Source organism: Balearica regulorum, chromosome Z, assembly GCF_011004875.1.
Source record: "Balearica regulorum gibbericeps isolate bBalReg1 chromosome Z, bBalReg1.pri, whole genome shotgun sequence".
In the NCBI taxonomy this organism is placed as follows: Eukaryota; Metazoa; Chordata; class Aves; order Gruiformes; family Gruidae; genus Balearica; species Balearica regulorum.
Window position 1 is genome coordinate 19,596,081 of NC_046220.1, and position 27,356 is coordinate 19,623,436.

General features: G+C 39.3%; 1 protein-coding gene across 10 annotated transcripts in view; it reads left to right on the forward strand.

Moving 5' to 3' along the window:
- The window catches only part of PRR16 (proline rich 16), a 168,626-nt gene that overhangs the window by 31,743 nt on the left and 109,527 nt on the right, over positions 1 to 27,356 (forward strand). Inside the window, exon 2 of one of the 10 annotated variants that reach the window (XR_012833164.1) lies at positions 6,936 to 7,044. The exons of 8 other annotated variants lie outside the window; for them this stretch is intronic. The gene's annotated coding sequence lies outside the window, so the exon portion shown is untranslated. Of the gene's footprint in view, positions 1 to 6,935; positions 7,045 to 27,356 lie in introns of those variants that run through there. One more of the 10 variants, XR_012833166.1, reaches the window with a different exon arrangement.

Below are 27,356 nucleotides of genomic sequence, written 5' to 3' on the forward strand. Positions count from 1 at the left end.
GGAGGTCCCTTTGAGCCTCAACTATTCTGTCATTCTGTGATTGCAATAACATTTGTTGTCACTGGATCGCAAGAGAAGTATTTGAAATAAAATTTTGTTTGGTTGGTTGGTTGGGTTTTTTGTATTTTTAAAAATTAATGTGTTTGGACTTTACTAGCCTGAACTTAAAAAGAGAAATTGTTTTTATTACTTATCACTCACCAGCATTTTCTAATTATATATTTAACTGTAAAGAGTATAATTGTATATTTCTTAGTTGCCACTCAATTACAGAGGAAGAACAGCAGGAAACTTAAGACTTAGCTTAATAAAAGGGTCTATATTAGAAATAGTTTTCAGTTCAATTTACTTTTTGTGCTGTAATTTAAATGTGTTATTTACTAGTTAGGGTAATTAAAAGAAATTGGCTTAATATTATTTTATGATTCTTTCTGAAATAATTCAAAGTAAGTTAATATCCTAAAAGGCATGTGACTCATCAGGAAAAATTAAGAGTCACCTCTTTCAATGCATGTGATTCTTGTTCTGTAAGCATATATTTTGTTAGTGAAAGCTGACAGCTGCTTATCATTTTTTTTTCTTTTGAGTTCTAGTGTATTATTCGGTAATAATTTCCTTGAAGCTTTAAATAGATTCAGAGTTATTAAGGATAAATCTCAAACTGATATTACAGATGGGTCCTTTGACTTACATACTGCAAATGCTGAATGTCAGCTCTAGAAATCTTATTGAACTGTATAAATAAAATGGGATGTGTTTGGGCTAATGTTTAGCCAATCTTCTGTAAATGACATGGAAAATGTACCTAACTCAAATTCAGGTATAAGGTGTTATTGTCAATAACTTCTGAATTGGGAACATGAAACAAGTTGCATACTGATGTCATGGGGCTGCATTTGATCATTGCTTAGTAGAAGCCTAGAAAGGAATCTCCCAGTGTGGATGTATCAGAGCATGCTAAAAAAATCCCACTGATTTGTTTCTGTTTCCAGTATTGTAGTAGATTGATTTTATTTATTTATTAATCAGCTGGAAGATATATTTTATTTTGGCTGTGTTGCTCCTTGTTTTGTAGTTGGCAGCTCAGAAAGTTCAGGCAGCTACTCTTCACCCTTATGAACATGTTGCTTTCTGAGCCCTCTGTGACTTCTCAGCATGATTATAGCCAGCTTTATTTGGCTCTTTGAAATAAGCATCAGCAACATGTCAAGCCAGTGACTCCTGAAGAAAAATACTTTTAAGAACCCCATTAAAAAACATAAACCTATAAAAATGTGTCACCTAGAAACATTTATTTTTCAAGTATTTTGAAGTGTGATTGTTCTTTTTCAGATTGTATTTTGGCTCTGTGCAGAATATATATGTGGAAAATGGCTTTTTTTCCCCCCAAAGGTTTCATCTGGCTTGAGGCAGGGATAGAAAAAGAATGGGGAAATGGAAGAACATGACTAAAATGTAAACACAGTTTTGGAAACAAATTTAGTGTTTTTACTGGTCCAAATGTTGCTGGAGTGGTTTGACAATTTTAATATTGTAATAAGTAGTGTTTTCACTAGGCACCATCTGCAAGTATATAATTTATTTTCAGACAATGTAGATAAATACTCATAGAAGCTACCTATCTTATTCATTTAAACTACCATCTTAGTCTTATCACTTCCTTATTTCCATCCTTGTTTTCTTTCACATCTGCATATCAGTTGGGCAATTTGGGAAATGCAAGATCTCTTGGGAGTGCTTAACCAATTACTTCAATGCAACTTTTTTTTTTTTTTTTAACATGATTGACAGTGCTGAGTAGTACTAAATTTTTATTTTTGGAATTGGTGAATGCACCTCTGGTATGTTGAGATGGTTGAGTCCTGTAAGTTGCAAGTTCCTGTAACAAGATTATGGAAACCTATTGGTGATCACCGAGTTCCCTTTTTCTGTTAAAATGTTATTAGTTTTTTCTGTGCTGAATTTCATTTAAATACATTAAAATATGGAAGTCTGAAAAACATTTCTGCATTACTCAAAAGAGCTAAATTATTGTGATAGTTAAAAGCATTTATCTTGAGGCAGAGATCCTTATGCAAATGTCCTTAGCACTCCAGGAGCAAGATTTCCAAACTCACAATATACAAGGTAAGTAATTAGGCCTAAAGAAACGGAATATTATTTGAGAGGAGGAGCTTTTGCTTGCTGAGGTAAGCAGCTGTACAATGTGTTTCTTTTACATCCCATGTCTAAGCTTAACTGATAAACAGTGTGACCTGATGTTCATAAAAACAGTATTTGGTTTTTCCAGGAATTAAGTTGTCCCATCCATAAGGAACTGCAGTTCACTATTGGAGAAGACAATACTGGGTCAGGCTGGCGTTCCTAAGGCTGTCATCTGCCTCCTACCTACCTGGCTTATTAGTGTCCTTCAGCAGCCCTGGTGGAGTTTGTTCATTTGGAAAGGATGTGATGACATACCCAATCTGTAAGGAGTTGCATAGGGGGTTTCCTATGTGGAATTTCTGCCTTGCAAATAAAAGCAAAGAGCAGACAGACCTTGCATAACGTTATGTCCCAGTGGGTACGCAGGTCTCCTGGTTGCCTGCATTTTTCTCAACACAGCTGTAAGCATTATAGTTTTCCATCTTCACAGTGTAAGTTGTTGGTAGAAATATTCCAAACATTACAAAACATGCACATAAGTAGGTTCTGCTTAGCCTTCAGTCTGCTCCCTGTGCCAGCCACTGCACTTTGTTTGAGTTTACCCAAAACTGCTGCTCTTCATAGAGCTGCCAGTTTGCCTGAAAGTCCCAGCAACCACTTCTTTCTCAGCCCTATGAATAAACCGAGAAGCAGTGTGTCACATTATCATTCATGGAGTGCTGTTTTGGGTTTGGGCTGGTTTTGGGTTTTTTGGGGGGTTTGGGTTTGGGTTCTTTTTTTGGTTCTTTTAGCAAATGAAGTAGAATGAAAATGACAGAGATTCCAGATGATATCACTGATTCTTTCATTCTTACGGAGTATGTGTGAGCAGGATGGTGGTGAAGGAAAATATGCTTTCACATACATTTCTCTTTCAGAAATATGACTAGAAGCAGGTTAGTAGATACAACCTGAAGGACATCTGTCTGTGCTACCCTTGTGTGGCTTACTATTTAATCTCTTCACAGAGTGTTGCAGATGTTCAGTGCTTGATTTAGAAGGTTAGAGAGGAAAAGGATAGAAGCAATAATTAAAAAGGATTTCTTTTCAGAACATTGTTTTATTTCTTCATTTCCTTCCTTTGACCTTATGTCAGGGGTGCTGAATACCTTCAGTTTTCTATTAAGTAAAAGGGAGGCATCTTTCAGATGCTCAGTATTTCTCAAAGCTAGCTAGATGTGATTAGCCTTCCTTTTTTAATCATATATAATGGTGGTAGTTTCTGAGATAGAAATGTTAATAATAATTTCGGAGAAGAAGTTATTTTTTCTTAGCTTACTAAGCATTTTAAGGCTAGTGTCCTGGTTTATTTGACTAAGGGTATTTTAACGCCTGAATGCCTGGAGACTGGTTTTGTTGTGGGGTATTTTTTTAAGGTTTGGGACACTTGAGATGGCTTTCAGTGGGTTGCCTTTACATCATCATCATTCTCATCATATTTTAGCAAAATCTGTTTGCTCTTTTAAAAAAAAAAAATCAACTTGCTCATCTCACTTCAGAGAACGACCTTTACCTTAATTAAATTTCAAGAGGTACAAAACTAGAGATCCGAGATAAAGTAACCTTTAACTCCTTCCTTTCCCTATTCTCTTCTTTGACCATGAAAAATAAAAAGACTAATTTACCTTAAACTTTTAATTTGCAGGGCTTCACCTGTGCACTGAATACCTAACCTGTTCAAGTATGGGTCAGTACAATCTAAAATTCACAGATATTTAGAGTTCAGAAGTGTTCTCAGTCTGTATCATCTGTGAGCAAATCCTTCTTTTTGTAGAGTTCATGCTAGAGGGAAGAACTGAGGGGCTCCATTGGTCTGAAAGGCTGTCTGTGGTCCTGGGTGATGGGACCAGCATAATTTCCCAGTTGCCTGTGGGCTGCGTATTGAAGGTGAAACAAGAAGCATCTCAACAGAGGGGCTTCCTGAATGGAAAAGCCATTTTTAATCCCTGACTGTGGTGGGTTGACCTTAGCTGGCCATTAGATGCCCACTGTGCGACTCTATCATTCCCCCTTCCCAATAGGACAGGAGGAGAAAATACAACAAAAAGTTTGTGGAGTGAGATAAGGACAGGGAGATCACTCAGCAATTACCATCATGGGCAAAACAGGCTCAACTTGAGGAAAATTAATTTAATTTGTTGCCATTTAATGATAGAGTATGATAGTGAGTAATACAAACAAAACTAAAACCACCTTCCACACGCCCCTTCTTCACAGGCTCAGCTACAAGCCTGATTTATACCTCCTGCCTGCAAGTGGCACAGGGGGACGGGGAATGGGAGTTACGGTCAGTTCATCACACGGTGTTTCTGCCGCTTCTTCATCCTCAGGAGGAGGACTCCTCTCATTGTTCCCCTGCTCCAGTGTGGGGTCCCTCTCACGGGAGACAGTCCTTCACGACCTTCTCCAACGTGAGTCCTTCCCACGGGGTGCAGTTCTTCATGAACTGCTCCAGTGTGGGTCCCTCCCACGGGGTGCAGACCTTCAGGACCAGACTGCTCCAGCGTGGGTCCCCCACGGGGTCACAAGTCCTGCCAGGAGCCTGCTCCAGTGCAGGCTTCCCATGGGATCACAACGTCCTTTGGGTACCTCCACGTGCTCTGGCTTGGGGTCCTCCATGGGCTGCAGGTGTAATCTCTGCTCCTCCATGGACCTCCATGGGCTGCAGGGTGACAGCCTGCCTCAGTGTGGTCTTCAGGGGCTGCAGGGGAATCTCTGCTCTGGTGCCTCCCCCTCATTCTACACTGACCTTGGTGTCTGCAAAGTTGTTTCTCTCACATATTCTCATTCCTCTCTCTGGATGCTCCTAGTTTGTTGGAGTTTGTTTTGGTTTTGGTTTTTTTTTTCCTCCCTTCTTAACTGTGTTATCCCAGAGGCGCCACCACTGCCGCTGATGGTCTTGGCCTTGGTCTGCAGCGGGTCCATCTTGGAGCCGGCTGGCATTGGCTTTTTCGGACATAGGGGAAGCTTCTAGAAGCTTCTTGCAGAAGCCACCCCTGTAGCCCATCCCTTGCTGCCAAAACCTTGCCATGAAAATGCAATACACCAAGTAACTGTTATGCATGATGGAGCCCTTCTTTCCTGGAGATGGCTGAACACCTGCCTGCCCATGGGAAGTGGTGAATGAATTCCTCATTTTGCTTTGCTTGCGCTCGTGGCTTTTGCTTTACTTATTAAACTGTCTTTCTCTCAACCCATGAGTTCTTCTCACTTTAAGTCTTCTGATTCTCTCTGCCTTCCCACCAGGGGAGGAATGAGTGAGCGGCGGCATGGTGCTTAGTTGCCACCTGGAGTTGAACCATGACAAAAGGTTATAGTGACTTTTTAAAGGAGGGGGAGTAAAATGTCCTGAGAGAAAAGAGGAAACTATTTTGCTGTTTTATAGCACTGCACATTTGAGAGGATCCCACGAAGTGTTTCATGGAAATTTTTTTGGGAGAAACCCTGGGACTGGTCTGTGGTGACAGTGTCATTCATTCTGCACCACCCAATGTAAGCAATGCAGTATTCCCCCTTCCATTTTTCTCTATTTCAAACCTCCTCAGGAGGGAGGAGGTTCATATTCAAAATACACGTTATTAAAAGATAGTTTTAGCAAGTGACAGGACTTTCTTTAGGTTTTTTTGTAACCTGCATATCCTTATTAGAAAGTAACTGTAAGTAGCATTCACTGTTGAAGCTTTCATATCTCATGCACTACTTTGCTTCTTCAGCCAGCATTTTTCTCTCCTAGCTCTAAAATGGATATAGACTTTATAAGTGTGCTATATTTATTTATTTATTTAATATTATCTTTAATAGGAGATGAGATCTGTAAATAAGTACTATTTCTTCTGGAAAGACAGCATGGTTTCATTTTAGTGGTTTGGTAATATAAATGGGCAAACCATAATGCCATTTGCAAAATATTTTAAATTCCTTCGGTTCAGGGTTTGTTTGACACCTATAATGAAGATCCAGTATTAGAAATAGATTTGAGTACTTACCACTCCTCTTACTCAGCAGATATATTTGTGAATTAATTTCATTACCAATTCTTACTCTTTATGTCTTGTTTGGCATGTTACATTCTTCAGAAAAATCTGTAAACAAAAACATTTTGTTGGAGTATTTGTGTGAAAAGATGAAGTATCAAGCCTTTTTTGGTGACGTATTCAGTACCATTTGTTTTTTATAAGACGAGACAGTGGGAAGCTTGGCAAACAAGCATAACTTAATTTGCTTTCCAAGATGTGAATGCCTCTTGAAGTGAAAAGACCCACTCTGTTGCAAATCTAAAATTAGATTACATATAATGTATTCAAAGCCAACAAAATAAAATTGCTCCATGATGAGCTCCATGATGAGTGTCGGTTTTTTTGATATGGAACTTATTTTTAAATCCTTTTTAAGTGGGCTTTTTTGTTTACATTTAAGCTGCGGTTGAATACCTCAGACCTCAGAGTCCTGTCCTCTGATGGATTTATACATCTTTTTATGTTAAAATAAAATAGCAGGGAAGGGAAGTGAGGAAGTGACTGGAAAATTTGATGCACATTCCAATATGTGCAAATTGCTGGATTCTTGACACAGCTTCCTCAGCCTTAGCCCATGAGGATATTCAAACCCAGCAATGGATGAAAGAAATTATGGAGAGAAAGTAGAACTTCCTGCCTAAACCAGGGTTTTCTGCAATGAATCTGCTCCGTGTCAAACACATGGAAAATTTTTACTTACGCTTATATTTCATTGTAACCTCTCCTTTCTTTCAGATTAGCTCATGTGGCACTAGGGACTTGGAGGAGCTGAGACTCTTAGAACATGTTAACTGTGATGCAGGTGCCACACGAACAAGGTCAGACCAAGTCCAGGCCAAAGCAGGTATAGTTACGTGATGCTCGCACCACTTAGAGTGTCTTGTTGGCTTGCTTCTGAGCCTCCTGGGAATTTTCCAAACAAGATGTAGCAGCTCTGTGGGATGGATCTCTTTGATACTGCTGATTTAAGCCAAATGTTGTCTTTGGTACAAGATAACCATGTCTTGCATTCTCTGTACTGCACTAAAGTATAGTTTCCTGAGGCTGAAGGCACTCAACCCATTGAGGTAGGAGTTGAGAAAATGATGCATTTGGTGGGAGTGCACCCTGATTCAGGCATGGGTGTATGATGCTTGCTCCAGGCTCGCTCTTTGTGGCAAAAGAAAGTGAGATACCAAAGTGCGGTGTGGGTGATTTCACACCTACCTGTACGATCTTTTTAGGCATCTCTTCCATGATACATTTCCTTCCTGTTGATTCATCTTCTGAGAGTTAGTTTGCTGTTTCACAAAGATCCACGTTGTGAGCATTATTCCACTTAGCAATGGTAGAAGACAAAGAAATTCAAAATGAACAGCTATAGTATTTTGCAACTTCCTCACTTACTGTCTTCAGCAGGTGGTGGTTTTGCTAATGACCTTCTTGTTTATAATCTGATTTCCTTTAACCCTTACACCACTTATCTCAGTTTAAATCTGCATTTGACAACTGTTCTTTCTCCAGATGCTTCTCTTTATACCTTTTTGTTATGCTGAGGCAGATATCTGAATGGATTACCCATGCCACAGCTTGAGTGTGAGATTGATTTAGGGACAGAAAGTGGGTCATGTCAGGCTAGCCTGAAAAATATAGTAAGGATTTAGATGACCTGCTTTACCCAGTGTTTTGTTTCGATTGTGATTTACTAAAATAATTCTTAAAATAGATACTACTCAATTTTACCTTTTCTCTAAATGATACCTTTGCCAAGACAAGTATCAATTTAGATGAACATAAATATACCCATCCCTCCAATTTATTAAAGAAATGAATCAGATAGATAAATATCTTTTCACATCCTAGAGTGATTCTCTTTAGAGGCTTGTGTTCAATATGTATATTAAAATGTGGACTTTCAACAGAAAAAAGTTCTTGTCCACTTTCAAATGCATTTGTTTGTATCTAGGACAGCAGTGCTGGCACACAATAGCACAGCAGTTACTAGCACAGCAGATGATAGACTTGCAGCTGTAGCTTGTAGCTTGCAGAGCAGGCATTCCTCATTTACCAGTAGTAGAGTTCCTAAATTCTATCGTTAATTACTTTTCCATATTTACTCTAAATACAACAAAGTATGGATTGCATCTATTACCCAAAAATAATCATAAACCAAGCCTCATTGAACAGAATTGTCCATGTAATGGGTATGGAACATATAGTTTGTATAATTGGTCCATATATGTAGACATGGTATTGACTTATAAATCAATTAGTACAGATTTACAAGACTTTGTCTCAGAGATGCTGAGATAAACAGATAAATGCTCTGCCTGTATTAGTCATTGATACATTTTTTTATTTATAGGAAATAATCTAGATAAAATTTATTCAAGTAAAATTATATATCATGTACACATAATTATATGTGTACACATATGCATAAGGCACTAAGTTCTGCCTGAAGTAATTGTGTTTCCATAGCTTTTAGTTTTATTGTTCTTATCAGAAACTTCTGCAAATATTTTATTAGTAATTATATTGGGGCATAAAACTAAGTTGACTGTGCACTAACTAAGCACCTAAAACCCAGCAGGAAAAGGACAGTATATTTATGTACTTTATGGGCTGTATACACATAGTGTGAGATTCAAAATATTAACAAAAAATAATTATAATAGAAAAAAGATACTAATGCATAACTGTATTAGAATACATTCCATGACAATAAACCTTTGGCTTCTCAGAGTTGGATCAGTCAGGGAATTTCTGTCATGCAGGTTCATGCAAATGTCTCAGAAGAGTGAATAAAGTGCTTGCTCTGTCACTTGCTTTGCACTTCTTAAAAAAAACCCCAACTGTTAACAAGAATGACAGAATTTTTAAAATATTGATTTTGGTTTAGGTAAAAGGCAGGAGGTCGCTGTCAACCTGTCTGTGCTTAAAGTGGATATAAAAGAAGGTATTTGAAACTCAAATGTTTTGAGAAATAACAGCACAGCAGTGCTAGTTCCTTTATTTTTCTGCTCCATAGAGTGTAATATAAGTTCTATTTACATTTGATAATAGGGACTTGTGGCCTTTAGAAAACCGGAGTTAAAGGAGGATGAAGGCTGGTGTTAAAAGTGGAAGGTTTGCTGCAAATACAGGAAGAAAGGCATACACTTTGAAAGCTGATGTTTACATGTCTGTTATGGAGCAGCTCATCTTGAGTGCCATCACACGGCATGTACAGGACAAGCAGGTGATCAGGCCCAGTCAGCATGGGTTTGTGAAAGGCAGGTCCTGCCTGACTAACCTTATTTCCTTCTATGACAAGGTGACCCGCTTAGTGCGTGAGGGAGAGACTGTGGGTGTTGTCTACCTGGAGTTTAATAAAGCCTTTGACAGCATTCAATGCCACAGCATTCTCCTGGAGAAACTGGCTGCTCATGGCTTGGATGGGCATATTCTTTGCTGCATAAAAAACTGGCTGGGTGGCCAGGCCCAAAGAGTTGTGGTGAATGGAGTTAAATCCAGTTGGTGGCTGGTCACAAGTGGTGTTCCCCAGGGCTCAGTACTGGGGCTAGTTCTGTTTAATGTCTTCATCAGTGATCTGGATGAGGGGATCGAGTGCACCCTCAGTGAGTTCACAGACAATACCAAGTTGGGTGGGAGTGTTGATCTGCTTGAGAGTAGGAAGGCTCTGCAGAGGGATCTGGACAGGTTGGATCAAGGGGCCGAGGCAACTGTGTGAGGTTCAACAAGGCTCAGTGTCAGGTCCTGCACTTGGGGGAGGTTTAGATTAGATATTAGGAAAAACATCTTCACCAAAAGAGTTGTCAATCACTGGAACAGGCTGCCCAGGGAAGTGGTTAATTCACCATCCCTGGAGGTATTTAAAAGATGTGTAGATGTGGCACTTAGGAACACAGTTTAGTGGTGGCCTTGGTAGTGCTAGGTTAATGGTTGGACTCAATCATCTTAAAGATCTTTTCCAACCTAAACAATTCTATGATTCTATAAAGAAAGCAAAATGTTATGCTGATGTTTATGTGATAATTAATTAATATCATGCCAAGAGTAATCATATATTACTTGTATGTTTCCTTTCTAACTGCTGTACTCTGTTCTTTTTAATACTTGATGACTTTCATCTAGCCACCAGCCTTTCTGAAGAAATTTTTGGTGCAATACTTGATGAAAATAGATCAGTCATTTTTGTAGCATCCTCTTTGGATTTGTATATTTTTCCTTGTCCACACCTCTACAAAAACTTTTTATAAATTATCTCAAGACCAAGTCAATAGCATTGTAAGACTTCTTTTTTCTTTTGTTTTTGAAGCATTTTGTGACATACTAGATGTAATCTAAAGTATATGTAAGTAGAGATGATTTGAGGAGTGCAGTGGCATACAGTAAGGTCTTTCTTGACAGTACGTTGTTGTATTGAAAAATGGAGTGCAGTGCAGAGATTTATGAGGCAGTGAAAACTCTTAGTTATAAACCTCAACTGAGTAACACAGGAGAAATCTTCAGCTCGGACAAATCTCTTCATGTAATCATAAAATGCATCTGATTTTTTTTTATTTTTTTTAATTTAAAACAATGAGGTCATGCTTTCAGAGGTGGCATACTATGGTGGTAAACTGGGATGGTATTTCAGTGCCATAGTGATAAGTTTTTATTAAATAGGTGAAAGAAAAACAACCTAGGCATCACAGTATGCAGTGGAAATCCATTAAAGGAAATCCCTTCCATATTTGTAAGGGAAGTCATTGGTGGTGGTGTTCTACTGCTGAAGGCATGAAAAGATGTTACGGCAGCTTCTCCCTCATGCCAGCACTGCAAGAGGAATCACAAAACCAGGGCAATTCCATCAGGGAAGAAGTGTGGGAGGTGTGTGATGCAAGAACCTGCTCACAGCAGGGTCAGCCATCGGGCCAGACCAGGATGCTCAGGGTTTTGTTCTGTCGAGGCCTGAGACCCCCCCCAAGGCACGGCACAAGACAGCCCCCGGGCAGCCTGTGCCACCACTTACCTGTTCTCCTGGGGAAAGGTTTTCTTAGAACCAGTCCTAGCCTATTGTGTCCCAATTCCTGCTGGTTGTTGTGGCGGGTTGACCCTGGCTAGGGGCCAGGTGCCCACCAGAGCCGCTCTATCACTGCCCTCATTCACCAGACAGGGGAGAAAAGGTATAACGAAAAGCTTACGGGTCGAGATAAGGACAGGGAGAGATCACTCACTAATTATCGTCACGAGCAAAACAGACTGAACTTAGAGAGGAAATTCATCTAATTTATTACTAAGCAAAACAGAGTAGAGGAATGAGAAATAAAACCAAATCTTAAAACACCTCCCACCACCCCTCCCATCTTCCCGGGCTCAACTTCACTCCCGGCTTCAACCTCCGCCCCCCTCAGCGGCACAGGGGGACGGGGAATAGGGGTTACGGTCAGTTCATCACACGGTGTTTCTGCCGCTTCTTCATCCTCAGGGGGAGGACTCCTCTCATCGTTCCCCTGCTCCAGCGTGGGGTCCCTCTGACGGGAGACAGTCCTTCATGACCTTCTCCAACGTGAGTCCTTCCCACGGGCTACAGTCCTTCATGAACTGCTCCAGCGTGGGTCCCTCCCACGGGGTGCAGACCTTCAGGAGCAAACTGCTCCAGAGTGGGGTCCCCCACGGGGTCACAAGTCCTGCCAGCAAACCTGCTCTGGCGTGGGCTCCTCTCTCCACGGATCCACAGGTCCTGCCAGGAGCTTGCTCCAGCGTGGGCTTCCCACAGGGTCACAGCCTCCTTCAGGTGCCTCCACCTGCTCCGGCGTGGGGTCCTCCACGGGCTGCAGGTGGAATCTCTACACCCCCTCATCCTTCCTCCATGGGCTGCAGGGGGACAGCCTGCTTCACCATGGTCTTCACCACGGGCTGCAGGGGAATCTCTGCTCCAGCACCTGGAGCACCTCCTGCCCCTCCTTCTGCACTGACCTTGGTGTCTGCAGAGTTTCTTGCATCTTCTCACTCCTCTCTCTGGCGGCAAAACCTCTCCCTAACTGTTTTTTTTCCTTCTTAAATATGTTACCACAGAGGTGCTGATGGGCTTGGCCTTGGCCAGCGGTGGGTCTGTCTTGTAGCCGGCTGGCATTGGCTCTGTCAGACACAGGGGAAGCTTCTAGCAGCTCCTCACAGAAGCCACCCCTGTAGCCCCCCCCCCCGCTACCAAAACCTTGCCACGCAAAACCAACACAGTTGTCTATGTATGTGGCCTATATTGTAACTGAAAAACACAGTTTGGCAACAATAATGAAAATCCAGTACTTATATTACCAAACCCAGGCTATTATTAACTGGACCTAATGCATTAAATGCATTCAACCAAAAACATTTCTTTCTGCATTGACATCCACTTCTATGCATGCATCATTCTCTGTGATGATACTGATGATGTAATTGCAATACTTACAAGGTCACTGTTTCCTGCAGTGAAAACATCACAGCTTGATCTGAGCATTACCTACATCTAGCAACAGGAGTTGACAATGCAAGTAGGATTCTTAGATGCGTTAAGAGAGGGTTCAAAAGTAAAAAATGTGAAAGCGATGTTAGAAATTATTCATTTGGAACACTGTGTCCAATATTAGGCCGCTTTTCAAATGGGGAAAAAAACCCCAGACTTAATAGGATCAGGTAAGATAGATTAGAATGTCTAGTGCATGGTGAGATTTACTGCATATGAAAGTGGAGATTACAAATAAATGAAAAAAAATAATCAGGATTTGGGTAAAGCATTCAAATTGTAAATGCTTGTGAAAGTGAATGGCTCCTTTTTCTTCTGTTGTATAAAGAACGGAAATTATTATGGAATAGAGTTATTTATCTGCACTCCTGATCTGTAACAGCCTCTGCTACAGTTGGTCATTGAAAAGTGGTTTGCAGATAGGTATTTTATTTTCTGTATTAAACCATGCAACTAGTTTCTGAAGTTTAAAACAACTAGGTTTATCAGTTTCTATGACCCTTGTAATAAACTGAAGATTGTGGGGTAATCTGAAAAGTTGAGGTGCTCCAAAGGCAGGATTTTCCTCTTCTGTTTGTCTGAAGTTCTTCAAAACCTGTGTCTGAGAGCAGAGTATCAGGTAAAGTAGTATGAGTCACAAGCATAATGCACTGTAGATGGGTAGTGTTATAAACATTAAATATTTTTGCATATTTTAACAACAATGAAAGTACAAATGTATGTTTTAACCGTTATGCCAATGTTGAGCTAAGCGTCTCACGTTGACACTTGTTACGCTTGTCAGGGAATCCACTTCTGGGCTCTTGCATGTTTATAAAACCTGTGAAATCTGTGAAACAACTCTGGGTGCTGCCTCTCTCTGCTGTAGCCTCTGGCTGTGTCCAAGTGGCTCTGCCTCTCACCTGCAGACCCGTCTGGCTGCCTCTTGCGGGGTCATGGGATAGCGTATGGAGAGGGAGCTCAGGAGGGGCCTGCTGCCTTGCAGCCCCATGGTCAGACCAGGCTGCTCGGGGGGGGGACGGAGCTTGCACAGCCTCCAGGCAGCCTGTGCCACTGCTCACCTGTCCTCCTGGGGAAAGGTTTCTTTACAGCCGGTCCCAGTGTCTTGTGTCCCTCACCCTTCTGCCATGCCCCACAAAGGAGAGCTCGGCTCCCTGACAGCCCCTTGTACGCAATGGGGACCGCTGTTATGTGCCCCTGGAGCTGCTACTTCTCCAGTCTGAACCAGCCCTGGTCCTCCAGCCTCTCCTCACAGGGTGACTGCTCCAGCTGCAGCCATGTTGGTGGCCCTCTACTGAGCTTACTGTGGTTTATTGGGTGGGAGGCCCCAAACTGGACACAGTACCTAAACATGGTCTAATGAGTGCTGAGTAGCAGCGGGAAAATCCCATCCTCTGATTTCTGACCATTCTAATCATACATCCTGAGATACAGCTGGCTTTCACTGCTCACTGGTTCAAGCTTCAGATCCAAGCCATTGCTGAATAGTAGTATTTCCTAGAGGTGCACTGAAGATTTACATTTCAGCTGCTCAGAGCACTGGATTTAAGCGGTAGGTGGTGTACATCATTTACCAGCACAGCATGATCTCTAACTAGTAAGAAAAGTTATCATAGTGAAAATCATATATCCTAAATACAACCCCCTTATTCAAGATCGTTGTTTCTGTAAGAGTCTCTGAAGTCAGTTGGAGTTTTGGGAGGATGCCACCAGAAAGCTTCCCCACAACTTGAGTTATTGAAAGTATCAATAGAAAATAAAGAACTCAGATTTGGCAATCTTGCAACTTTCTAGCTGATTGCCTGGGCAGCATCCACAGCATCTGAGGGAACAATTTTGGTTACCTGTTCTGACTCCTGACAAACCAGTGCTTCTCTACCAGGGTCTACAGTAAAGTATCATTCGTTAGTAGTGAAAGGATAGTAGTTGCTCACTAGTAGTTAAAGGGATCCTTTTGTTGAGGTCCCAGATGTTGAGTACTGCATACCACCTTTTTTTATGATGAAAGTATTTATAGTTTATGTGCCTTTATATAAAAGAAAATGCCTTTTCCCAGATGCTATGAAAATGTGAATGAACTGGAGTAGTTATTGAATTTGACTTCTTGCAGAATTTGTTATCTAGTCAAACAGCTAGCCTTAAAAAACAAACAATAGAACAAAAATAACCCAAAACAACAGAAAACCCTCAAACATAAGAAATCTGTGGTTGTTAGGAAGTCGGGGGATTTTGGTGCTGATGTAAAAAATAGCAGCAAAACATGTGATTTCTACTTTAGATGCTCTGATTTACAGCTCATTAATTGGAAAGGTGCAGTACCAGTATCGGAGAGCTTAGTGACAAAAAAAAAAAGTAGAAGAAACATGTGAGTTGCTGCAGCGGAGATCTGATAGGGAGCCAGACTTGCTGATGGGCCAGACCTGCTTTTTATTAAAGTCTCTGTCTAGTACCAAGAGTCACTGAATAAATTATGTCAGTAAGCTATGAAACCCACAAAAGCCAGTTAAGAAGTTACTATTTTTGTGCTTCAAAAGCTAGCAATAAAAATACTGTGATAGCCTTTGCTGTCTTTGTTGTTCCTCTGAATCTTTGAGATACTTTCTTCATTGTGGTGTTTCTGCTGAATATTGAGATCTTTCCTCTGAATATTAAATACTAATATATTTAAATTGTTGGGGTGTTTATTCTGATGGAAGTTGACTACCTTTTCTTTAGTTCTAGGAGGATATTGCTCATTACTTACATTAGATTTTTCTATGCTCAAAGTTTTGTAGAGTCATTAATTAAACAGATAACAGAACCCTTGGTGGACCTGGATTCAAAGGATTAATTAAATGAAAGACTTAAAAATAAAAAAATTGGAATGTAATATTAGAATATTGGCCAATTCTAATGGTTTTGTTTATCTTCTTGTGAATAGATACTTTAAAGCCATGACAGATTCACTAGTTTTGATTTAGTTTCCAGAAGTAAAATTGAAATTTTGAACAATTTAGCATCCAGAGGATATTTCTAAATTTAGGCTACTAGAACCACGATCCCAAACTGCCTTTTGTTAATTCTTTTATTGATATTAAGATCAAAGTGGTACATTATTCTGAATTTTACAGTAATTCACATTAAGGGCACACAAATGTGTATTTTAATATAATTTTATATGTAGCCTATCTTGTCTTATGTTAGCATTCCCAGATATTGTAGAAAACGCAGATTGGTGTATCTAGTCTGCTCATTATTTGTTCAAAGACAATGCACACCTGAGTTACACATTTATAAAGTAGTTTCCGTATTTCCACTTTCCATTTTCATATTCAATTCCATTTCAGTATTTCCTTATTTTTTAACTTAATTATGAAGTTTAAACCAGGAAGGGAAGTGCTGGAGTTTTTTTCTGTGGTAAAAGATACCTACATTCTTTTCTATGAAGCGGAGAAGGCTGCTCATGAGTAATTTTCAGGTAATGATCATGTTTGTGACTGCTTTAAGTAAAAACAAACAAACGTACTGTATCTTAGAATTATTTAATATACATATTTATAGCAATAATTGTTCATACGGATCAATCATTCTCAATTTGGAGGGGGACAGTGAAGCATAATGTGTGTTTATAGCACACTGCAGTATTATGATTTATGAAAATGTTTCATTTACAAAATAGAACATAATGGGTATTTTGAAGCTCTGATGCTCTGCCTGTGTTGGTAATCCTGATTAAAGCAACATAAGTAGGAATTGACACAAGCTGGTGTAGTCTGTTTTGCCAGTAATCCGTGGTTTAAGGGTCCCTAAGATCTTGCTCACATTGGTATGAAGGAAGTTAGTGGTTGAACCATCATGTTAGTGGTCTGCAGCTAGATTTTATTTTGTCAGTTTCTGCTAAGCATATGTTTTGTGTCCATGGGGGAAAATGTTTTACAGGATGATTGAAAAATTGTTGTCTATAAGCAAAATCTCTGTAAGTTAATGAAACCCAAACCAAACCAAACCAAACCAAACCCAGATAAATAATCTGTTAGGTATTTTGCAACCTTGCAACCATTAACTAAGTGTATATGATCTATTAAGAAATGTATTTAATTTTGCAAGAAATAAAGCTTTTATATTGATTAATAGACTAACAAAAATAATTGGCAAACACCTATTAAGATTATCTCAAACTGTTGCAGTGCCTAAGCAGAACAAAATGGGAGGAGGACTGTGTGAAAGTTCAACTTGTGTTCATATTTGTAACCCGAGTAACTTCAGAGAGAAACTAGATGTTGAAAGCACATGGTTTAAATGTAAACCATAGCATTTACTCCTCTAATCTGCAGATTGCACTTTTAAGTTAGATAATATATCAACATCTATGTAACTGATTATAGGTGCTGTTTGGAAAAAAATATCTAAGTGCTGTCATTTCTGCTCATCATCTCTTGCAGATACAAAATTCAAAAGAGATTTAAACTAATGATTGCAGTAAGTGATACAGTAGGAGATAGTTGTTGAGTTATTTGAAAATGTCAGGCTTGCATCAGCATACATGGCTTTTTTAAGGCAATGTTGTGACAATTTCAATTTTAAGACTTGAGTTCCTTGGGCAATTTAAAGAAAAAAACCCACATAAAAAAATCAGATGGATTGATTAAATCTGTTTATGGGCTTATATTTATGTCATAATTTGAGCAAAGTTTTTTGATACTTATGAAACAAGAAACTTCATGACTGAAATCTGAAGAGCATCTGTCACAGACAGCAAAGCCTGAGAAATACTTTGGTGTAGTAGACACAAAGCTTTAGAGAAGATGTAGTGGGAGGTTTTGACTAAACCTCTGTAATATATATTCACTAGTTATGGGAAAGTAGGAAGCTGTTTGATATAAATGATGAGTTGGATGTTGGCACTTCAGTGTTTCATATGCCACCATCTGAAGCCATAAAAAGCAAAACTCTGGTTTGCATGTTTTATGGGCATCTGTTGATTCTGGAGTTTTAGGTGACTTCGTAGTACCTGGGCATCTCAATAGCTTCCGTCTCTGTAAAAAAATCTGTGATTTTTCAGATGTGGTGTAGACGTTGTTGTTTGTAGCTGGTTGAGGATGAGTTTTGCTGTGGAGCAGCATCTAGATCAGCATCTGGATCAACATGTACATATAAGTTTTAACAGTGTGATTCAGGAATACTTCTGGTTTTCAAGGTCACAGAGAGCATGTTGGTCATATTTCAATTCCCCAGCAGAGCAGAAACAGGGTACGTGCTGCTGCTGGAGCCATTACCCCTGGAAAGGACTCTTACATACATGGGACACCCTGCTCTGGCTGTTGAGCGTATGTGGTAGGGAAGGAAAAAGAATCAGCATCTTCCAATTCCTTTGTGAGTATCTGAGCTGACAGAATATTGTTACACTTCCAAATATTTCTCATGAAAATCCCTGAGTGGTGTGAAGATGATTTGTGTTGCTGAACACAGTAATAAATTAATAACTTAAATTGCTACTTACCTCACCCCTCTATTGGTAAGAAAGTACTTAAAAGTTTACTTATTTGCAGCAACGTCTGTTCTGTGAAATATGTACCTGTATTTTAGTATTGGAGAAATAAAGGTAAGGTGACTGATCTGAAGTTCACTGAAGTCATTGGGTGGGTGTTCTTTGGTGACCTAGGCAAGATGACTCTCTTGCAAAAACCAGGATTTAGCTAGATTTCACATGTCAGTTCTGCTCTTAGCTGTCTCCTTCCCACAAAATAGATAACCTCCTCTGAACTGTGCAAATTCAGCTCTGAATGGCAGACAGATTCACTGATTTTTCCTTTCTGTGGGGGTCTTAGAAATGAATAACAGCACCAGGTATTTGAGTGCAAGAGCTGAAAAATACATCCCTAGAATCCAGGAATTCAAATATCCTGTTCAACTCACAGTCTAGTGAAGTTATAACAAAGTTACTGTGTCATAGACAAGGGACTGGGAAAGCAGATCTAAAAGTCTACAGTAATTTAACTCAACCTCTTCTTCCCTGATAACTTCATCATTTCACCACAGAGAATTTGTTTTTGGATAGGAGAACTGACCCATTGCCCAGGAGAAGATTTAAAGCAACATAAATTGCTTTGAGAACCTTTTGAGCTTCCACATGCTTAGCTGATAGAGCCTTAGTACGAACAGATGCTCTAACAGATGCCATACTTCTCAGAAAGAAGAAAGTTGTGATTTAAGGGTTTCTTGACAAGCAAATATCACTGGCAGAATATGCAGACCATGCAATGCAATACTGTGTTAGCTGATTGCTGTTTATACCCATCTAAATTGCACTTTCAGATTGGTCATTGCCAGAAAATAAGTGATAGGCATAATTAAAAGAATGTTAGCAGAAATTAAATACATGAACACCAAACACAGGCTCATTCGTTTCATGATTTCAAGAGTCTTGATGTATGTAGGATATAAAACATTTCCAAAACAAAAACAAAATTAGGACCAGGATATGGGTTTTGAAATTCATAGCTGCAGCCGGGTGTAGAGGTCTGCACTTCTTCCAAAAGCTTGGTATTCTCAGTGTGCAGCCTAGGTAGCTGTAGATCCTAATCTTAGCCTGCAGATGTGAATCTCAGTAGTGGTGAATGCTCTTCTCCTCTTAGGCTCCTCTTAATATTATTTGTGATGCGGAGGCAATGGAAAAGATAACCTGTTCTTTCTCGTGTAACAACAGGGCATGTCCTTATGGACAAAAAGCACTGCTGGCAAGGAGGAAACAGTTTGCGGGAGGCAAGTTTTAAATAACTGATTTTCCTGCACTTGAGTCTGCAGAACTGGATTGAAGGCAAATAAGCAATTCTCCATCCTAATGAAACTTCAGAAAAGGGTGAAACTCATGAAGCAGAGTTGCACTGAAGTTAGGGTCTGACTCCTTTTGACCAAACTGAAATCTATCTCAAGCATGATCAGTCTAAAATAAGTACTCACTTGGAGATCCTGCACAGCACAGACCATGGGGGTACCAGACAGTCCTACTCTAGTTTAGCCAGTGGGGTGCACAGCACAGACCATGGGGGTACCAGACAGTCCTGCTCTAGTTTAGCCAGTGGGGAAGGCTGTTGTTTTCCATTCTCTCAACTGGTGGATCTGGAAAATGGACTCTCAGCCTGAGATGGAGAGAGAGAACATTCTAATGGGCTGAGAGAGGTCTAATGGACCTGAGAGAAAACATTCTAATGGGCTGTTGTTTAATACAGAGTTTGTGGAGAGTTTGCTGTGATGGAGTAGGGTTTCAGGCTGTAGTTTGACTCCGTGAACTTGCTGATAATAACAATCAGTTCATCTGCTCTGGCAAACGTGGATGAAGGACAGACAGATCTTTCCAACTTCAGGAAGGGCTGACTGAAAGTCAGTATAAGTGATATATAGGGCCATAATCCTTGAAGGGAAAAATTTCTACTGAGAGGCACTTAAAGAGAACAGAGGTGGTGAATTTCATTTTGTATTTATTAAAGACAAATACACCAGTGGAGTGAAACTATGGCTGTGATTTAGTGAAAAAAGGGCAATTCTCTTTGAGAGGTGGCTAACTTTGTTGCCAGCATTTAGGACTAATGATGTGGATGTTCTAAAGCAAACAAACAAAACATCTGGATTTATTTTTGCTAATTGAATTCCTCCTAAAATGTGTAAAATTGTTATTTTAAAATGGTTAAAGCATGAACTGCTGTTTTAAGAAAAGATCTGAGTGGAGAACTATTTTTGTTAGAATGAATATTTTGCGCTTAGTGAACAAACGCAATGAACATTTAAAGAAATGTCACCATGTTGTATCTTTGCATCTTTAACTGATTTCCATGAGTTTAATATAGATTTTTTTAATTGCTGCTCTCTCAAGGCAATTCTGGTTTTTAGTACAAGTACAGAGGGCATTAAAGTAGAACCAATCAATTTATTTAATTCTACTACTCTATTACTCCTGTTCCTAAGAGCCTGCTAATCAAAGGATTTTTTTTTTTTTTTTTTAAGAAATGTTCTGGAATAAAAGAGTAACTTTACACATTTTCTGGTTGAAAATAATTTGGAATTTAAAAAATGATACACTGATATCACAACCAGGCTATATGCTTGGTATATTTTAAGAACTGTAATTCATTTGGGAGACAACTGATAGGAATTCAGCTGCAGGAACAAGGCTTTCATTGCTAATAGCTGAGGTAATTTCTTCATGTTATTCTTCTACTGGTGTAGATATATCTATATAGAAGTTGAAGTGTTTTTCAAAAAGAAATTAATGCATTGTATTTTACTAATGAATTATGAATGTTGAACTCAGGTTAGCAATCAGAATGTCTAGTCTGATTCTTCAGCTAGTTAGAGGCTCAAAGATAGATACATTTTCTAATCTTAATTGGAAAGATATGGTAATTTGGTGTGTTTCAGGTCATTCCTATGAAAAATTGACATTGAAATTATAGTAAGTTACGAGATTTTTAGGATGGTGAGCAGATTTTTCTAAGCAACCTAACCAGAAATTGGGTGAGGATTTGGTATCATGTGAAAACTTTAATATGAAATTGAAAAAGCACATGTGGGAGAAATCTGACAATGTGGGTAAGTTCTTATTCTTCCTGCAGGTATGAAATGCAGTTTTCTGTTAAAATTGGGAACTGCCCTTTCTATATAGCATAACAAAGTGTTCTGTATAACAGCGTTGAAAAGATGTTACAAAATTATGGGAGCCCTCATTCATTCAGGGTCTATTCCCCATACAGGAGTGAAATACAGACAAAGCCGGTGTATGAGTTGCTGGCCAAACCCAAGCCGATCCTGCGTTCCTAGCAGAGCATCAGCTGAACTGCAGCTCCATCAGGTGGTCACAGGCAGCAGGCATGGGTTTGAGAACTGGGGCAAAATAAAGTTCTTCTATGAACAGACGCCAAAACAGGACGCCAACAAAGAGCAGTCAGAGATAATCATGACATGGAGGAGAGGATACTACTGTAAATCATAAATTGGATCAGCAAGTTAGAAATACATTTTCTTAGGATTTTTTTACATTTTTGCTAGAGTATCCTTTTTAGTTTTGATTTTATCCTTAGAGAAGTCCCTTCTGCCAGTGAATGACCAGTATCTATAGGTAAATTAAGTTTGTGCTGGAAATTCAGGCCATCTGCTTCATATATGGAATTTTAACTTTACAACAAGTGAAAAAAAAAAAAAGTGTTTCCATCATTTGTTTAACATTATTCACAAAGAGCTCTCATGTTTTCCTACCTGTTTTTTTTCTGAGATGCTCCCTTTCTCTTGGGAAACTTTCTTTCTCTTAATTTTCTTTATAATGCAATGCCATTGAAATGGATATTTCTTTTTGTATTTGCTCAAAAGTCTAAATTTAACACAAAGCCCATATTTAATTCTCCCTCCCCCATCACCATCCCAGAAACCAAGCTAGCAACGTTCACAAATTTTATGAAGGGAGGGAATTTCTAATCTTTATTAACTGCTGCAGTGTGATAATGGGCACAACTTGTGGAATAAGTGATCTTACCCATGTTTCACAGCCATTCTCAAAAACCATAGGGTTTTGTATCCCTTTTTGCCAGCTTCCAGTCTGTGCGTTCTGGTGCAGAGTACTTAAGAATATAATTATGAAGAATAAATATTAAACAGAAAGAAGAATGTCAGTGTCAAGGCATTTGCTAGTCCTTCATTAAAGCCCTTCCTAGTTCTAAAAGTGGAACTCCTGGGAAAAAATGCATTAGTACATGCATGCGTCTGAGGTGTGGCTTTAGCTAGAACAATATAGATGCCCAGGTTAGTTATCTATACCAGCAGACATATTTATTCTTCCTGCTAGACTGGCTAAAGGAGATTGAAACAGCTGAAGGAAGCTGAGGGAAGAAAGCTGAGGAGAAAAGCTGCTTGCTCAAGCTGGGAGAGGAGGGGTTTGGCTCTTTATTTTTAGCACAGGAGGAAAAACTGCTGTCTGTCACTGCCTCACTTCAGCCTGGTTGAGCAAATTGTCCCTGATCAGTAAACCCTTAAACGGCTATTGGTATCTTTATGGGCTGTATTGAATAACATTTAAAGATGAGGAATTAAAAATGTTTCATATCTTGCTCAAACTACACCAATAGTCAAGACGAGTCAAATTCTATTACAGTAAACTTTACAGGGAAAACATTATTTAGAATTTACGTCTCTGTTTTCATAGATGGAAGACACTTAAAATCTGGAAGATGGAAGAAGCTTAATATTTTATTTCTATCTTTAAAAAGAAATACTTTGAAATTCTCAATTTGACATAAGTAAAGGAGTGGAAAGATTTATGTGCACAAATATATTTCTCTCCGTCTGCATGATGTCATGATTCACTTTTATTTTGGTGCTTTTGATTAACCTTTTGATTAACCTGGTTGTGTTCAAGGAGCATTGGTATTATCTGTCACTTGACTGATGATGGAAAGGAAAAAATGGCTTCACAAACTATGGTTTGAAAAGGTGGCTCAGTTAATTTTGACAATGTATTTGATACTGGCCATAAACTTCTCATTTTTTCTTTAGAAAATTGACTGATCGCTTTTCTATTTGGTGGCATGCCCATCTAAAAACGTTGCACTATTTGTGATTTTAAATGAAAATTTAAAGTTGTTTTTTACATTTGATTGTCTCTCAAGATGTTCTGCCTACGCATGCAAGAATTCATCTTCAGAAATGTGGTATAGATACAACTTCAATGAGTAAGAATATAGCCACTAAAGATGTCACAGATGTAGAGACCGTGCACACCACACATGCTGTATGAGGTCTGGAAAAAATTTGTTTGTGTGCATCTGACTGTTGCTGAAATGTAAGCCTTGATCTCAGCTTTTGTCATGTCATGTGAAGAAGTAGGGCTTGCATGTGTGCAAGAAGCCTCAGGATCTCTGCGCACTGCACTGCTACACAGTGTAGATAGATAGGAAGCTGCTGCAACACAGAAGAAACCACAGACATGAGTACTTAGGCTCCTTGTGTAAAAATTCAGGAGATTTAGGTATGTTTAACTAGGAATTGCAACAATCAACAGACAGGACAGGGCAGCTGAACTGGTCAGGAGAAAATGTTTTTGATGCTGCATGTGATATAATCTTGCCTCTGATCAGGTTGGATGTCCAACTCCTTCCTAGTGTGAGTGCTTCCTTTCATAAACAGCAGAGGCATCACTTTTTTTATAAAAAATGTCAGGAAGGGTATGGGAGGTGGTATCTAAAAATAACAGTGATAATTGCTTTCTGCTTGTGGGAGGTTTTATTTTGGAACAGAGTGAAAGGAGGCAAGAATGGAAAGACTGCAGCCAAGGGAAACTGCAGCAGGCTTTAGCCTCCATTTGCTGTTACCTCTCAGTTATTGCAGATAGTTTCAATGCTGACTGCTTACATTCGTACTTGATGTAAAATTTCGTAGCACAGATAGCTGACCAGCCTCTGATGAGATGTTTGTGCCATTCTTTGCTTAAATCACCACTCTCCCTTGGCCATAAAACTGGAGGCCAGATAGTGCTGGTTGGCAGGGAAGAAGCTTACTGTCAGGTGCTGAGCAATGTTCAGTGCAAAAACCCCAAATGGTACTGGAGAGTGAGGGTAGATTTATTGGAAATGTTGTGGGGGAGAGTAGGTGGAAAACTGGTAAATCAGGAGATAACGTGTTCTGTTTTAGTCTACAGGATTACAGGACAAATGGTTGAGACTAATCTGCACTGCTCCAGTGCTAGGAATAGACAAGATTACAGCTATCTACCTATCTGTCTACCTAGCCTAGTACATCTTTTATGCGTTAGCGCCTGGAAGAATAAAACTGGAGAAAGCTTGAGAATTTTGGCTCAAGTGGTCATATGTGACAGTAATATACAGAACTCCAGTGAGTTGCATGTCTGGTTGGTGTTTAAGGATCACTGAAACAGCAAGGCATTTCTTTTTGTATTGTTAAAGATAGGTAACTGTTAGTGTGCTTCTTTTCCTTAGTCCTTATTCTTAGTACCTTTAAGATGTTGCAAGTCTGCATATTTATCAATACCAAGCTGTATTTACCAAAACTTGATGTGCTCAAGTTTGTGAGATATACTTGTTACATTTGTCATACAGATACATTCCCACAAAATGATAAAATGCATAGCACAAGTAGTAAGATGCAAAATTGTAGGCTTCTTCTCTTTTTTTAAAAAAAGTTTTTTACTACTCTAAAGTGATTTTCTCAGATCCATTCTGCCCAAATAATTAAATAATTTAGCTTTCCAATCCTGTAATCAAAAGGGAGATTAAGAGATGATCCTTTCCCCTTTCTATGCTCTAAGGCTGGATCAAAATCTTGTCTTCTATGAATATCTCAAATGATGTAGCTTACACAAAATTCCCAGCTGATCTGGTGCAGTGTTGCATTGTCCTTACCGTTACAAAGGTTTTCTTATTGGACTCCTCTTTGCTGCATTTTAAGCTGATTACTTTTTCTCTACTCCTTTGATGCAAACAGCACTTATTCACTCCAGTTTTCTTCGCAGAGACGTATTGCAGCAACTTTGAAAAACTGTTCTCGAATGTTCTGGTACCTTTTTTCTATTTCTCAGTAGGAGAATGCAAGGGACTATGCACTGGGAGTATGCAAGACTGCTAGGAAAGAGAGTTGTAGAAAAGAAAAAAGAAAAGTCTGCAGCAGAAAAGCTTAAAGAAGATGGTGACATATAGATTACAATTTTACTGGGTTTACTGACTGATCATTCAGTGTAAAGGATTGGTACTTTGGATGACGTCTAGATTAATATTGATTGGAATTTGTTATCGGAAATTGTTATGTGTTTCTTTAGTGAAACAGTCTCATGATTTTTGTTTGATTTATTATGGACAGGTGGACATATCTGAGAATTTGGTCTTTTTTGGTACAAATTTGTTCCCCTTTTGGCAATTTTAATGAAGATAATAAAGCATTGCAGATTAAAGACTGAATTGGCCTCTCCATAGGTAAGGACTGAAGTACATTGGCAGTGAAATTTCTAGGGCACATCTTCTGTCTGTGTCAAACTTGTACTGGGCAGAAATACAATATAGTTTCTGGATCTGTCAGTCATACACCTTTCAGAGGTAATGAAATGCAAGACACGTTCTTCTGAATAAGCCCCTATTTGACACTCATCCCACTTTTCACATTTTACAGCTGTGGCAGAAGTGCCATATTTCTTTTCTAAGATGGAATAGCAAATTTTTCCTTCCTTCTTGCTATGTTAGACTACTGTTAGCTGTAGATGTTCTTAAAACTTTAAGATAATATGTAGTATGCATACAACCACACCAGAAGGAGGTATCTCCAGTAGATGCGTCATTTTGACCCCTTCCAACCTGTGCTTGTTTTATTTTTCACTGATTTTTTAAAAAAAAAAGTTTTCTTTAGCAGATTTATATAGCAAAATGACAGGAGCTGACTGCAGTCTATGAAAGGATCAAATCTCTCTTTATCATTAAGTTTCCATGTGTTTTTTCTATCTTGTTAATTGAAAAAGGCCACATATAAAGAAAAGACACATATGAAGAATCGTGCTCCACATTAAATGCAATTATTTGAGACACCAGGTAGTTATTGATTGCATGGGAGTTGTTAGAAAAAATAATTATATAGAATTTTTGAAAAGTGTTTAAATAAGCATGATTTTAGTTGATAGCTGTGCCTCTGTTCTGGGAAAAATTCTTATTCTCTCTAACAATCTCTCTGGATTGGTTTTCTTAAGGATATCAGTCTTTCCGGGCTATGAAAATGTAATACTCTGCTAATGTCATTGTGGAGGTTGTGTATACAGACATGCAAGGAAACAATATTCGATTTGTGAGATGCTGACATGAGAATGTGCTTTTCCATCCATTCACTTCTTTTATTGAAACAAAATTATAGCTGATGCAAATGCCTAAATAAAATCAGTTTCTTATCTACAAAATATCTTCTTTGGAGCACCTCTCCTATGAGGACAGGCTGAGAGAGTTGGGGTTGCAGCCTGGAGAAAAGGCGGCTCTGGGGAGACCTAATTGCGGCCTTCCAGTACCTGAAGGGGCCTACAGGAAAGCTGGAGAGGGACTGTTTATCAGGGAGTGTAGTGACAGGACAAGGGGGAATGGGTTTAAGCTGAAGGGGGGTCGATTTAGATTAGATGTTAGAAAGAAATTCTTTACTGTGAGGGTGGTGAGGCACTGAACAGGTTGCCCAGAGAGGTTGTGGAGGCCCCATCCCTGGAAGTGTTTAAGACCAGGTTGGATGAGGCTTTGGGCAACCTGGTCTAGTGGAGGGTGTCCCTGCCCATGGCAGGGAGTTGGAACTAGATGATCTTTGAGGTCCCTTCCAACCCTAACCATTCTATGATTCTATGAAAATCTTGGGTTAACTCCTTTCCTGTACTGAATTTGGGACAGGGAGAGAAGTATCAGCACCTAAAGAGTTATGCTCTGCTTCCTGCAGAATTGGTAAGCACAACATCAGCATCAAGAACAGAAAGTTAAGTTTCAAGTGTGATCTCTGAAGCTTACTTTGATTTCTGGAAGGAGAAACCCACAACACAGACATGCTGCTGGAATATATTAATCAATTCTGGCATCAGACCCCTTGCTTGCCTCTGTGCACAGGAGCATTGGACAAAGCATGGTGATTGTGCTCTGTGTGAGGCTGCTTGGTAGCAAAAGTTCTTTGCTATGTCTGCTAAACCATTGTCTGAACTG